Below are 14743 nucleotides of genomic sequence, written 5' to 3'. Positions count from 1 at the left end.
CTTAGATGGTAGACTTGCTCTGTCCCACATGAAAGCTGCACAGAGAGAAGGAAACTTGGAAAGAGATGACCGGACCGAGAGAGGGGTCCTCCTCTCAGCCCATTTTAAGTGGTTCTCAAATGCCCTACTGCTGTATGGTGATCAAGTGAACCACTACTAGTTCACCATTAAATTCCATGCTACCACACCTATCTGAAATGTTTTTTTCTGCTTCCTTACAGGGTCAACTCCCATTCGTCCTTCAGGATTCAAGTGCCCCTCTCCGTGAAGCATTCCTCTCCCTTGGGTTGAGCTGACCACTTCCTCTTTTGTGCCTTGCATAGTATCTAACCTCCCTTTATTGCTGTAACTTGCTCTGAAGGGCATGTATTTGCTGACATGCTCTTCTGAGTAAATGGGGAACTCTTGGAGACTGACATTTTTAAATTCATCCTTGTGCCCCTGGCATTTAGGACAGCGCCTTGCTATTATGGGCACTTTCAGTCAATATGTCAAAGAGTGTTCTTTCAACCATGGTGACCGGTTTAAATTCCTAACAATTGGCAAGAGCTCACAGCAGAGCAACTTCTGAGAAAGACTATTCTAATTAACTTAATGACCTAGAGGAGGCATAAGCAGGCGATTACTGCTTGCCAATGAATTTGAAGAACTAAAAAGACATTGAGATCATAAAACAAATGGCTTTCAGGACAGGTTTTTCCCAAGTCTATATAATTTTTTTTTCTGAGAAAAGCTCAGGAGAATACATAAGCCTCATGTATTCTTTTATTTCTCAGCAGCGTAATGGTATTTATCCTTTTCAGGACCCAAACTGTGTTTCAATTGTTATCATTTTGATGCAAATCTTCTAGAAAGGTGTCATTGTCTAAGCCTTATTGGACAGCATATTCTGAACAGAAATTCACCTTTTATTAAAGAAATATATCCTCACAATCAACCTAAATGACTGTGGTGTGCTTTTAACATAATTATGCATTCACAGGCCCTTAAGAAGTACATGAATGTTTGACCTACATCCACAGGCCCAAGACAACTGTGTTTTGAGTTTTTAATTTTACATTGAATAGCTCCTGGTTTTTGTTGTTGACAGTATCTCTATCGATAGTCCCCGTTTTAATTTGCTGCTTCTCGTTTTCTATATGCAGGGAATTCACCGATTTTTAAAACAGTCTAAAAGCATTAATAATTTTTGAGTGAGAACCTGTGGGCTCTGTTATGAGTAAAGTCCATGAATTTGTGGTATGCCTAAAAGTGTCTCTTGGTATAATGTTTCTTCTTTCTTTCTTTCAGTTTCTTGGTCTTCGGTGAGGTGATGCTATCCTATTTCTTTAACTAGTTTGCTGTGATAGGACATGAAATAATCTTGTAAGTTAATGATCACTTACCAGGTATTTCCAGGGTATGACTGTCTTATCATGTGATCAGTTCCTTGTGTTTGCATGGTTCCTCCTTTAATTCCTTGATCCCATGCAATAGGAGGTGACTCATTCCCACTTCCAATGTTACTGATGGAAAGCTACTAAGCAAACGGAAACCTGATAGAGGAGAAAATAACAAGTATAGAAAAGGAAAAATATTATAAAATGGACCTTTAAAAGGTGAGAAAAAACACTCTCTTATTCTGACTGCAAGCCTACACCCAACCTCTACTGTCCACCCCTTTACATCCTAGAGACAAGCATCAGCAATACCTGGTTAAAGCAGAACCTAGCCTATGTCAGAATAAATGATAAATCATTAATAACATAGAAACCATCAAGTAGGTTTCTACATAAAGCACTGGTGCTTTTAAGCTACTGAAAATATATGTGGGTTAAAACAAGTTATTCTAATCCTAGAAAAAATGTAGATCTGCTTTCATACCAAAAAATACAAAATAAAAATGGTAACTATTACAAATAAGGAAATACGAAGATGTTTTATTCCATTTTATTGAATGACAGTAAGAAGATATATAAAAATGCATTTACTGATATATGAGATTTGTATTTGCTGCTCTTCTATTGAAAGTTAAAATTCACATGAAACTTAAAAAATGGTTTAATGTAAAGGTTTTTATTTCCTAGTTTTTAATTAATATGTGTCAGTTGAATGTTTCCAGATATTAGCTTGAGAAGAGTTCTCAGATTCAATTTTATTTTGTGAAATTTGTAATTTAAATATCTTTAGGTTCTTAAACTAAAACAGCAATATAAAATATTCAGTTACATGGAGCTAAACATCTCATATTTTTAAAATTACCTTACTTTCTCATTATGAAAATAATAAATTTCATTGCCATATCTGGAAAGATCAACAACATAAAAAAAATCAAACCATAATTGTACCACGCACAGATTAATATATCGATGCATTTATTTCACATTATTTTCTAAAACTGTACTACTCTCACAACACCATTAGAAATATATAACAGTGATCAAAATTTGAATATGCCTCTCAACTTAATATAATCAATAAATGAAATCCAAATGCATTTTTATATTTACTTTTTTAAATGGACATAATTTTTAAAAAATATTTTATTTATTTGTTTGACAGATTACAAGTAGGCAGAGAAGCAGGCAGAGAGAGAGGAAGCAGGCTCCCTGCTGAGCAAAGAGCCCAATGTGGGGCTCAATTCCTGGACCCTAAGACCATGACCTGAGTCGAAGGTAGAGGATTAACCCACTGAGCCACCCAGGCACACCTTAAATGGACATAATTTTTTATTTAAATTTTATTTTATTTTTAGGAAAACTCTATGCCCAATATGAGACTTGAACTCATGACCTTGAGATTAAGAGTCACATGTTCTACCAACTGAGCCAGCCAGGTGCTCCCCAAATGGATTTTCAATAACAGGATTCATTATATGTTAGACGTGTAGAACTTCCAGTTTACCAATTTTTCAAACATCAAACCTCAAATTCCCACAACCATGTCTAAACTTGGCTCCTACATCTTACAAAAGAATAAAAATGTATTCTCTGAGTTTAAATAAAACTAAGGTTAAGAGCTCTATATTTGTCAGTGCATTCTCACCTTATTTATTAATCAATATTTATTGACCTACCATATGTGCAAGATAGCATATTGAACACACAAGACACAAAGAATATCATAACTAAATGAGGCCAAATGAAATAAAATGGCAAATGCATCATTCAATCAATTAGTTCAGAGAGGGCAAACTTTTTCTGTAAAAGGCCAGGTAGTAAATATTTTTAGGTTTCAGGTCTCTGATGCAACTGCCCCCAGAGGGTCTCTGTTGCAACCAATCACGTCTGCCATGCTGGCATAAAGCGGCCACAGGCTATGCATAAAGAAATAGGTGTTGCTGTGTTGTGGAAAAGCTTTATTTGCAAAAAGAGATAATGGGTCAGCTTTGGCCCCTAAGCCATTGCTTGCCTACCTCTCAACTAGTATTTATTATATTTACACTGGATGCTAAGCAAAACAAAAATCAGGACTGAATTCTTTTCCAGTCAGTTAATTAACTTTATAAATAATTAAATTAACCATCCAACTGTATTGTATAATTATGTTCTGGGAGTGCAGAAGAGTTGGTCTTCAAGTTGCTTGGAAACGGAATTCCACCATTCCGGTGTATCAGATATAGTTCAAATTGCTTTCAATCTCTCGTGTTACCACGGAAAACCTTTCCCCAGATATAAAGTTATTTTGGGGGGATTCTTTTGAGTCGCAGCAGGAAACAGGGGGCATTCTGGAAGCGCTTAAGTAAACAGAATGTTGTGAAGGGACAATTTAGATGAGGGGAGTTAAGTGAACCAACGGAGGGTGGTTCCCGCAGGGAATAGCAATAGTGGGGATCCCCTTCAGTCCTCCGCCAGAAGGGGCAAGGGGAGGAAACTGTCACCAGAGTTCTGGAAGACCATAGTTTTGTTAGAGGAGCCACTGGATGGGAGCTAGGTCCATAGAGAATGGGGTGACGGCCATCATCATGGGGCAGAAGAAAAAATTGGGAAAGAATATCCCAATCTCTATATTCCTCTCACATATATTACCAGCCAGCGCTCCCCACTGCTGAATGCCATGAGAAGCAGAGAGCAAGAGAACCCAGATGATGCAGTCCACAGAGGTCAGCCTCCTGGCACAGAGAAAGACAGAGAGACTGGAACTCAAGGCCCCAAAATGGAGCTATTTAGCATAGAGCTGCATGTGAAAAGTGTGGATAACACCTAGAACCATTTATATAGATTCTCTGATAGCCATACAAGAGGGCAATTCTTTTCAGATTAACAGAAGCTTAACTATTTGGTGGAATGCTGTGATGAAACAGAGGGAGCTGATAAGCATGTTAAAAATAAAATGCCTGGGTGGCTCAGTGGGTTAACCCTCTGCCTTCGGCTCAGGTCATGATCTAAGGGTCCTGGGATCGAGCCCCACATTGGGCTGTCTGCTCAGCAGGGAGCCTGCTTCCTCCTCTCTCTCTGCCTGCTTCTCTGCCTATTTGTGATCTCTGTCTGTCAAATAAGTAAATAAAATCTTTTTAAAAAATAAAAAAATAAAATGCCATAAAATTTGGGGCTTATACTCCCACATACATGACCTGTTATTGCAAGGTATAAACCAAATCTTTTTTTTTTTTTTTTTTTTTTTACTGATAGATCTATAGTATCAGTGCCCTGCAGTGTCTTGTCCATAGTATGTGCTCTATAGTAGTCAAATGAATAAATTTGTGAAAATAACCAATTTTTCCTAACTTTCATTTAAATGACTTGATTTGTACATAGCAGGAAATTTAATTTATTAAAAATATTATTTTAAAAGATTAGGTTAGGTTAACATGACTATGGGGTACTTGTGATTCTCTTCTCTCCGTCCTCTACTCACAGCAAAAACAGGAAGCGCTACATACAAACCAACCTTCACTAAAACCCATTCATCAACCTTTGTTTAGAATGTATTCCTATTTGAAATCCTCAGTCATCATTTTGTTTCATAAAAGTAAAATGGACAACAAATCAGAATTAGGTTCTTTACTTATATTTGATAAAGTTCAATTAGCCTCTTCCAAAATCACTGTGAAATCAACACAGTAGACAGTCATGGTACTGGATGCAATAATGTTAGTAGGTAATATCAGCTCCATCTTCTATATCTCACAAGACATGAATCATGTGAAAACTTTGAGTCTAAATTAGGAAGAGATTGTTTGCGTGTTAATGTCACCTTTCATAATTGCATGCATACATTCTGTGGAAATTTACTAGCATAAGTCTAACAAAAGGTTTCCAAGTCCTGCAATGGGCATATTTTGATCCCAGAAGGCTTTAGATCTCACCTCTCTTCTTTTTAGTTTAAGGTATGGCAATAGTGTATCAATTATATTATAGCTACAAACGAGTTTCAAGTTCTGGTAATTCTGAGTCATTTACCCAGCTATCTCTGTCTCCTTTATTTTCTCTCTCTTTCTTTTTTTTTACTGTGGTCCTCTCTAACTCATACTTGAATTGTTTTTAACAAGGGTCATAAGAACAATGGCCATATTTTTCCTGTAGCACAATGTGAAAGCACTTTTCTTTTACTCATTTTGCAAGGGTATATCGAATTACATGGAATTGGCAAAAAGCAACAAGATTTTGTGTGGAGCAAATCCTGCCAAACTGATTTCTTTTCTTTCCTTTTCTTTAACCAACTGCAGAACCTGACAGATGGTATAGTAATGATTACCTCTACAAAACATCATCTGTGTCTACTTACCGGTATATATATCATGTGTTTTTAAACATAGTGTGGTGCTCAAGTCTGAGGTGGAATCATGAAAGGAATGCTTCCTCTCCCCTCACTGCACTCTTGAATGCTGATCTCAGCATAAAGGCGTAAATGAGACTGGAATTAGTTACCGAGTGTGCCGAGTACACACAGACTGTACATCATCCTTGTCTCCAAAGAAGCTGGAAAGTGGAATTCCACCTGGCCTAGAAATCAAGTGACCTGGTGCTACCAGGATTTCTCCATACTGTACATAACACTCCTGTACTTTTGTACAAAAGGACTCCCTCCTGTCAAGTACTATAAAAAAGAAAAAAAAAAAATCTGAGCACTAAGAAAAGGTGAAGAAATTAAAATTCACCAAAAAGTTCCTGTATATTTCAAAAATAACCCTTGAGTAAGGCCTGATGCTTCCTGAACATGTGAGAAGCACCAGCCACATGCCGCAATGCCAGGCTAAAATTTTATCCAGTGTGATTTGTCCGATATGAGAACTTCCTGCTTAGTTCCTTTTCTTTTGTCCATTCAGTGAATATGCATTTTGAGTATTTATTATGCCCCAGGCACTAGGGATACAAAGATGAATAAGATGTTTCCTTATAACACATGAACCTTCTGAGACTTTATAGTCAGCTACTCTAGAACAGTGCTATGCGTGGTATGTGCCATTCGAAAGAGAAACAGGGTTCGGTTTTTTTTTTTTTAAGATTTTATTTATTTATTTGACAGACAGAAATCACAAGTAGGCAGAGAGGCAGGCAGAGAAAGAGAGAGAGAAGGAAGCAGGCTCCCTGCTGAGCAGAGAGCCCGACGCGGGGCTCGATCCCAGAACCTTGGGATCATGACCTGAGCCGAAGGCAGAGGCTTTAACCCACCCACTGAGCCACCCAGGCGCCCCCAGGGTTCGGTTTTAATGGAAAGTCAAGAAGGGCTTTCATGGAGAGATGATTTTCAGCCAGGCCTTGAATGAAAAGTAGACGTTTAATGGGGAGAGGAGGATCAGGGAATTTTAGGTGGGAGAACGACAGAAGCAATGCATTTAACTACAGAGGAGCACAGCATGTCTGGGGAGTCATGAATAGCTTCATGTGGCTAAAAAACATACTTTCCCAGGGGTGAAGAATTGTGGGAAATGACAGTTGAAGTCATTGTAAGAAAGCAAAATATCAGACTAAAGAATTGGCCTTTATCCTATAGGTAAAAGGGTTCAACTGCTGCTTAAGAAAAAAAAAAGAAACAAACAAGGAAATGATATCAGACTTCTCCTTTAAGAGGAAAATTCTAGCAGCACTGTAGTGGGGGTGTTGGAAAGAGGTGAGACTGCAGATAGAGAAGCCAGACAGTTCTTCCTACTAAAGTTTTATAGATTCAATTTATGTTGCTTTTGTTTGTTGCAAATTTAATATTGACTTTCTTGAACTTTGGTGACAGACAGGAGATCATGAACTCGACCGCCAATCCACCAATTTGTTCATGTTGCCCTCTATTGGCAGAAAGGAAAGGAAGTTACAGTTGAGGGCATTATTTTATATTTTATTAGCTGACAGTACTTCAGTTTCTATTGCAACTATGTGCCAGTAACTGTGCTGAGAGTAGAAGATTAAAAAAAAAAAAAAGAATCTCAGGAAATTCATAATGTAAGAATAAAAATAAAATTAAATTATTGTTATATGTCTTAACATATTTAATCTTGTTATATGTCTTAACATCTTGTTATATGTCTTAACATATTCAATAATAAACACGTTAACAAAAACTATAACGTATTTATGTAAGTTAACTTGTGAGAATATGTCTTCACTGCAGGAAAATCAGATACTACAGATAATAAGATAGGAGAAAGAAAGGAAAAATATTGGGAAAAAAATCCACTCACAATCTCAACTACATAGATGCTTCCAAATTGTCACACAGACACACATACGCACAAGCACATGCACGAGATCATACCAGAGATAATATATGTTTTTTCCCACTTAATAAGATACCAGGGCTATATTTACAGGTTAATAAAAAAGCTTTTAGAATGTAATTTAGATAAGATTGAAACCAATTAAAATTTTTTCCAGCTTTCTTCAGATATCATTGACATATAACATATGTAAATGTAAGGTGTACAAAGATGTAATGATTTGATACACGTACCACAGTACGATTGATATACCTCCACCCCCCACATAATTACCATTCTTATCTGTGTGGCGATAACATTTAAGATCTACTTTCTTGGGTACCTGGTGGCTCAGTTGGTTAGGCAACTGCCTTCGGCCCAGATCATGATCCTGGAGTCCCATATGGGGTTCCCTGCTCAGCAGGGAGTCTGCTTCTCCCTCTGACCCTCTATCCTCTTACTCTCTTTCAAATAAATAAAATCTTTTTAAAAGTCTACTTTCTTAAATCTTACAAGTATATGATAAAATGTTGTTAATTACAGTCATTGTTCTGTATATTAGATCTCCAGAGCTTATGCATCTTATAGCTGTAAACTGGTACCCCTTGACCAACATTGCTCCATTTCCCCCACTCCCCAGTCATTGGCAACCACCATTCTATTCTCTATTTCCAAGAGATTTTTAGATTTTACATGTAAGTAAGAACATATAGTATTTGTCTTTGCCTGACTTATTTTTTAAAAGATTTTATTTATTTATTTGACAGACAGAGATCACAAGTAGGCAGAGAGGCAGGCACAGACAGAAAGAGAGGGAAGCAGGCTCCCTGCTGAGCAGAGAGCCCAATGTGGGGCTTGATTCCAGGACCCTGGGATCATGACCTGAGCCAAAGTCAAGAGCCTGTGGCCCAACTGACTGTGCCACCCAGGCTTCCCTTATTTTCAATTTTTTGAGGAAACTCCACACTGTTTTCTATAGTGCCTGTACCAGTTTATATTCCTACCATTAGTACGTAAGTGTTCCAATTCCTCCACTGCCTTGCCAACATCTGTTACCTCTTGTCTTTTTGATAATAGCTTAACAGGTTATAACATATATGATGTATCACCCAACAGGTGATACATCATTGTGGTAGTGACTTGTATATCCCTGGTGATTCGTGGTGTTGAATACCTGTTCATTTACCTGTTGGACATTTGTATGTCTTCTTTGGAAAAATTTGTTTGGTCCTCTGCCAATATTTTAATCAGATTTTTTTTTTTTGCTACTAAGTTGTATGAGTTTCTTTTATATTTCAGATATTAACTCCTTTTCTGATATATGGTTTGCAAATACTTCCCCCCATTCTGTAAGTTTTCTTTGCATTTTGCTGAGAGTTTCTTTTGCTATTCAGAAACTTTTTAGTCTGTGTAAGTTCCACTTTATTTTTGCTTTTGTTGCTTGCACTTTTGGTGTCATAGCCTAAAAGACATTGCTAAAGTCAAGGAACTTTTCCCTTGTTTTCTTTCTCTAGTTTTATAGTTTCAGGTGTTACATTTAAGTCTTTAAGCTACTTCAAGTTAATTTTTGTGAGTGGTATAAGAGAGAGGTCCAATTTCATTTCTTTCATGTGAATATCCAGTTTTCCTAAAGTCATTTTTTGAAGAAACTATCTTTCCCCATTGAGCTTTCTTGGTTCCTTTGTTAAATAATAGTTGAGCACATATGTGTGTATTTATTTCTGGGCTCTGCCCTGTGTTTCCTTGGTTTATGTGTCTGTTCTTATGCCAGTTACCATGCTGTTTTGATTACTGTAGCTTTGTGATAAACTTTGAAATTAGATACTGTGATTCTCCAGCTTTGTTCTTTTTTCTTAAGGTTGCTTTGGCTATTTGGAGTCTTCTGTGGTTTGATATGAATTTTAAGATTATTTTTTCTATTTCTGTGAAAAATGCCAGTGGAATTATAGGGATTACACTGAATCTATAGATCACTTTGGGTGGTATAGACATTCTAACAAGAATAGTTCTTTTTTTTTAAGATGTTATTTTAAAATAATCTCCACACTCAACGTGGGGCTCAAATCTACAACCCTGAGATAAAGGGTCCCATGTTCTACAAACTGAGTGAGCCAGGCACCCCAACAGTAATTCTTCTAATCCATGAACATCAGATGTCTTTCCATTTATTTGTTTTCTTCAATTTCTTTCATTAATATCTTAGTTTGGATCTTTCCCCTGATCTTTCACCTCTTGGTTAAATTTACCCCTAAATATTTTATTGTCTTGATGGCATTGTAAATGGTATTGTTTTCTTAACTTCTGTTTCAGATCATCTTTGTTAGTTTGTAAAAATGTAACAATTTTTGTATGTTGATTTAGTATAATGCAACTTCACTGAATTTGCTTATTAGTTCTAAGATGGTTTTGATGGAGTATTTAGGATTTCCTGTATAAAAGATTATGTCATCTCCAAATAGAGACAGTTTTACCTCTTCCTTTCTGTTTTGAATGCCTTTTATCTCTTTTTCTTATCTAATTGCTCTGGCTAAGACTTTCAGTACTGTGATGAATAAAAGTAGATGGGGGCAGCCTTGTCTTGCTCCTGATCTTAGAGCTTTTAACCTTTCACCATTGAGTATAAAGTTAGCTCTGGCTTCATATATAGCTTTTATTATGTTCAGTCGTGTTCTTTCTAAATTTGTTGAGAGTTTTTTTTTTTTTCATGAAAAGATGTTGGATTTTAGGAAATGCATTTGCTACACAGTTTTTTAAGATTTTATTTTTTTAGGTAATCTCTACACCCAACATAGGGCTTGACCCACAACCCCAAGATCAAAAGTTGCATGCTCCACTGAACGACAAACCTTGGTGCCCCAAGATCATATTTTTTTAGATCTTTCATTCTATTAGTGTGGTGACTCACATTTATTGGTTTCCATATGTTAAACCATCCTTGCATCCCAGTGAGAAATCCCACTTGATCATGGTCTATGATCCTTCTAATTTTTAAAAAAAATTGTTATTGTGGTAAAATGTGAATAACATAAAAGTTAACCATTTTAAACTGTATAGATCAGGGGCATTAAGCACATTCACATTGTTGTGCAAACATCACTACTTCTCATATCTAGAATTTTTTCATCATTCCAAACTGAAACTTTGTACCCATTATATAATAACTCTCCATTCTCTTCCCCTGATCCCCAGCTATGGGTAACCATTCTACTTTCTGTCTCTATGTCGTTGAGTAATCTATGTACCTCATATAAATAGAATCATAAAGTATCTGTCTTTTTGTTCTGGTGTATTTCACTTAACATAATGCCTTCAAGATTTATTCATGTTGTAGCATGTACCAGAATTACATATCAGGGGTATGAAAGCCCAGCTCTCTTGTCTCAATCTGGGAAAAACTCTAAGGTGTAACTAACATCCCAGAGTTCCCCTGTGGAATAGTCTGAAACTACCCTCAGTGGGACTTTGCCTGAAGTCATACCTTTGCATGGCTTTTTCCCCTTCCTTATCCTGCTTCTCATATTCCCGTAATCTTTGCTCCAGGGAGGACTTTCTTAATTAAATCATCTGCACTAGAATCCTCATCTCAGGATTTCCTTCTGGGGAAGGAAGGTGTCAAGATACAACTTGTACCTCAAATATTTTTTAAAAGTCCTTTAAAAAAAAAAAAGGAAAAAGGCAAAAGACTTGAACAGATAGTAATAAAAGAGCATATCCAGATAGTCAATAAACATATGCAAAGGTACCCCACTTTGTTAATCATCAGGGAAGTGTGCACTGAAATCACTGTGGTATACTAACCCACTACCCACACCCACCTGAAAAGCTCAAATGAACTCACCAAGGATTGGTCAGGATGTGGAGCAAACAGGGCTCTCATATTGCTGGTGGGAGTGTAAACTGATATTTCAGAAAACTTTTAGCTTCATAGACTAAAGCCAAATGTGCATATTCTGTAATACAGTAATTCCATTCCTAAGTACATATCCATCAGATATGTGTGACTATGCGTCCCAAAGGCATGTGCTGGAATGTTCATGACAGCACTATTTGTAATAGCTTCTAACTGGGAACTACCCAAATACCCATCAACAGTTAAATGGATAAATTAGAGGCACCTGGGTAGCTCAGTCAGCGTCTGACTATGATTTCAGCTCAGTTATGATCTCATGGATCTTGAGATTGAGCCCGCTGTTGGGCTCTGTACTCAGTAGGGAATCTGCTTGAAGATTCTGTGTCTCTTCCCACCCCACCCCCACTCTCTCTTTCTAAAATAAATAAATCTTAAAAAAACAAACAGGGAAATAGCACACTATACAGCAATGAGAATGAATGATGAGAATAATATAGATGATTCTCACAATCTAATGTTGAATGAAAGAAGTGAGACACAAATGAGTGCATATTGTAAAATTCCATTGATACTAAGAACAAAAGTAGATAAAAGTAATCTTTAGTCTTAGAAGTAGATAGTAGTTAGTTACCATAGATAGTGGGGCAGTAACAGGAAGGAAGCACGAGGCAGGCTTTTGAGGCACTAATAATGTTTCATTTCTTGACCTGGTTACAGGTTACCCTTGTATTTTAAAAACTGTATATAATTTAAAAGTAACTCCTCTTAGAATAATTGAATAAACTATTGTACAGCAGCCCAAAAGCATATTACACAGCTATAAAAGAGAATGAGGAAGATCTCTATGAACTGGTATGGACTGATTTCAGGATAAAAATTTTAAGTGCAGGGGCACCTGGGTGGTTCAGTGGGTTAAAGCCTCTGCCCTCGGCTCAGGTCATGATCCCAAGGTCCTGGGCTCTCTGCTCAGCGGGGAGCCTGCTTCCTCCCCTCTCTGCCTGCCTCTCTGCCTACTTGTGATCTCTGTCAAATAAATAAATAAAATCTTAAAAAAAATTTTAGTGCAAAAAGCAAACTACAAAAGGGTATTTACGTTCATGTAAGAAAAACAGGAAAAGAAAATACATCTCTATCTGCTTATTTGTGGAAGAAGGAGAAAGAGGAGGAGGAGGAGGAGGGACAGAAAAGAAAAAGAAAGGAGGGGGAATGGAAGTGAAGGGAAGGGAGAGGGGAGGAAGAATAAACCAGAAACCAGTGAGGTTGGTTGCCTACAGGGAGTGGATGAGAGCAAAGTGGAAAAGAAGTAAGAAGAGTAGGAACAGGGTAAAAGGACTGAGAGGGTACTGAGAATTTTGTAGGTAAACTTCCTTGGATAGTGCTGACTTTTAGAACCATGTTAATGTTTCACATTTGCAAAAAATAAGTTATCTAATTCAACCAGGATTTGAGAGGCACCAAAATGGAATACAGATAGTAGCAAATGAGCCCAACTATATTACAAAAGAGTAACCTAATCGCACTGAAGGACAGACAAAAACTCATCCAGGTAACTTTGGACATCAATATTTTGACTACATATTCTAAGGAGGTGTTTGACAAATTAAGGCCTACAGACTACATCCAGTCCACTGGCTACTTTTGCAAATTAAATTTTATTAGACTCATCTACGCTTATTCATTTATATGTTGCATATAGCTGTTTTTGCAGTACAATGGTAGGGTTAAGTAGCTGCAACAGAGATGGTAGGATACCCAAAACTGAAAATACTTCCTATATGGCCCTTTAGAGAAAAAGTTTGCACACCCCTGCACTAGGGCTAAAAAGAAAATAGAGCTATGCATGAATATCGTACTATAGTTAATAATTTTGTTCTTCAGAAGGGAATGGGTTAGAAATTCTGAAACTACTTTATGTCTATCATGGGATAAAGCCAATAAGTAAATATATTGTGAATACTGACAGCAAGATTTTATATAGTAATGACGTCAAGTGATTCTGATTCAAGCTATGATTTTATTTATTTATTTGTTTGTTTGTTTATTTATTTATTTAGAGAGAGTGAGAGAGTGACCACGAGAGGAGGGAGGGTCACAGTAAGAAGCAGGCTCAATTCTGGGACTCCAGGATCCTGACCTGAGCTAAAGGCAGACACTTAACCGACTGAGCTACCCAGGTGTCCTTAATCTATTATTTTAATGGAAGTTTTAAGAGAATTTCTTTTTCTCTTACCTTTTACCACAGAAAATTTCAAACATAGAGAAATTAGTGTAATAAACCCATGATGCAGTTCAATAGTTATCATTCTCTTTTTGATCTTGTATTATCTATTTACCTCCTGCCCCTGTTTTTTCCTCTTTTGGCTCGTGTATTTTAAAGCAAATCTTACTTTTTGCCTTGCTGCCTCCAAGAGAACAGGATGGGCCACCAGCATCTCTATTGGAGCGATTGAGGACATTTAGCAGGAGTTCTCGTTCCTGCCGGGTCTGCTCAAACCACCCTGGTCTGATCCGGAAATACTGCCTCAGTATGCGTCGCCAGCGTTTCCGTCATTACTCGAAGGATATTGGCCTCATTAAGTTGGATTAAGTGGACTTCTTTCAATGGGTCATCCAAGATACCTACATTAACTGCAGATATCCAAGATATCTACCAAGATACCTACCTTAATGGCAACTCCTTGTACATAAAATAAGAATACTCTAAAAAAAAAAAAAAAAGAGCAAATCTTAGATGCATCCTTTCAAATACTTCCAGTATGCAGCTCTAACTTATAAGGACCTTTTTCATGGGAACTTTTCAAATCTTTAAAAATGATGTTTAAATGTATCTGAATGATTAATTAATAAAAGTTTTTTTAAACTTTTTTTTTGTTTGTTTTGGACAGACAGAGATTAAAAGTAGGCAGAGAGAGAGGAGGAAGCATGCTCCCTGCAGAGCAGAGAGCCCGATGTGGGCCTTGATCCAGGACCCTAGGATCATGACCTGAGCTGAAGGCAGAGGCTTTAACCCACTGAGCCACCCAGGTGCCCTAATCAATAAAATTTTTAAAAGGAAAAAAATATGGGGGAACTTGACCCTCCGGATAATGAAATTTTTTTTTGTCTTTTTGTTTTTTTTTAAGAAGTTGGGGAAGGGCAGAGGGAGACGGAGATACAGAATTCTAAGCAGGTTCCATACCCTGTGCAGAGGCCCAGGTGGGACTCAAACTCACAACCTTGAGATCATGACCTGAGCCAAAATCAAGAGTCTGATGCCTAACTAAGCCATTCATGTATCTTAAAAT

General features: G+C 37.2%; 1 pseudogene; it reads left to right on the top strand.

The window, feature by feature from the left end:
• Positions 1-13685: 13685 nt before the first annotated feature.
• LOC116879468 lies at positions 13686-14096 on the top strand (annotated as a pseudogene).
• Positions 14097-14743: the final 647 nt, after the last annotated feature.

Source organism: Lontra canadensis, unplaced genomic scaffold (assembly GCF_010015895.1).
Source record: "Lontra canadensis isolate GAN:19392208 unplaced genomic scaffold, GSC_riverotter_1.0 scaffold61, whole genome shotgun sequence".
In the NCBI taxonomy this organism is placed as follows: Eukaryota; Metazoa; Chordata; class Mammalia; order Carnivora; family Mustelidae; genus Lontra; species Lontra canadensis.
The sequence above is the reverse complement of the archived record's forward strand: the minus strand, read 5'-3'. Positions and strand labels throughout refer to the sequence as shown.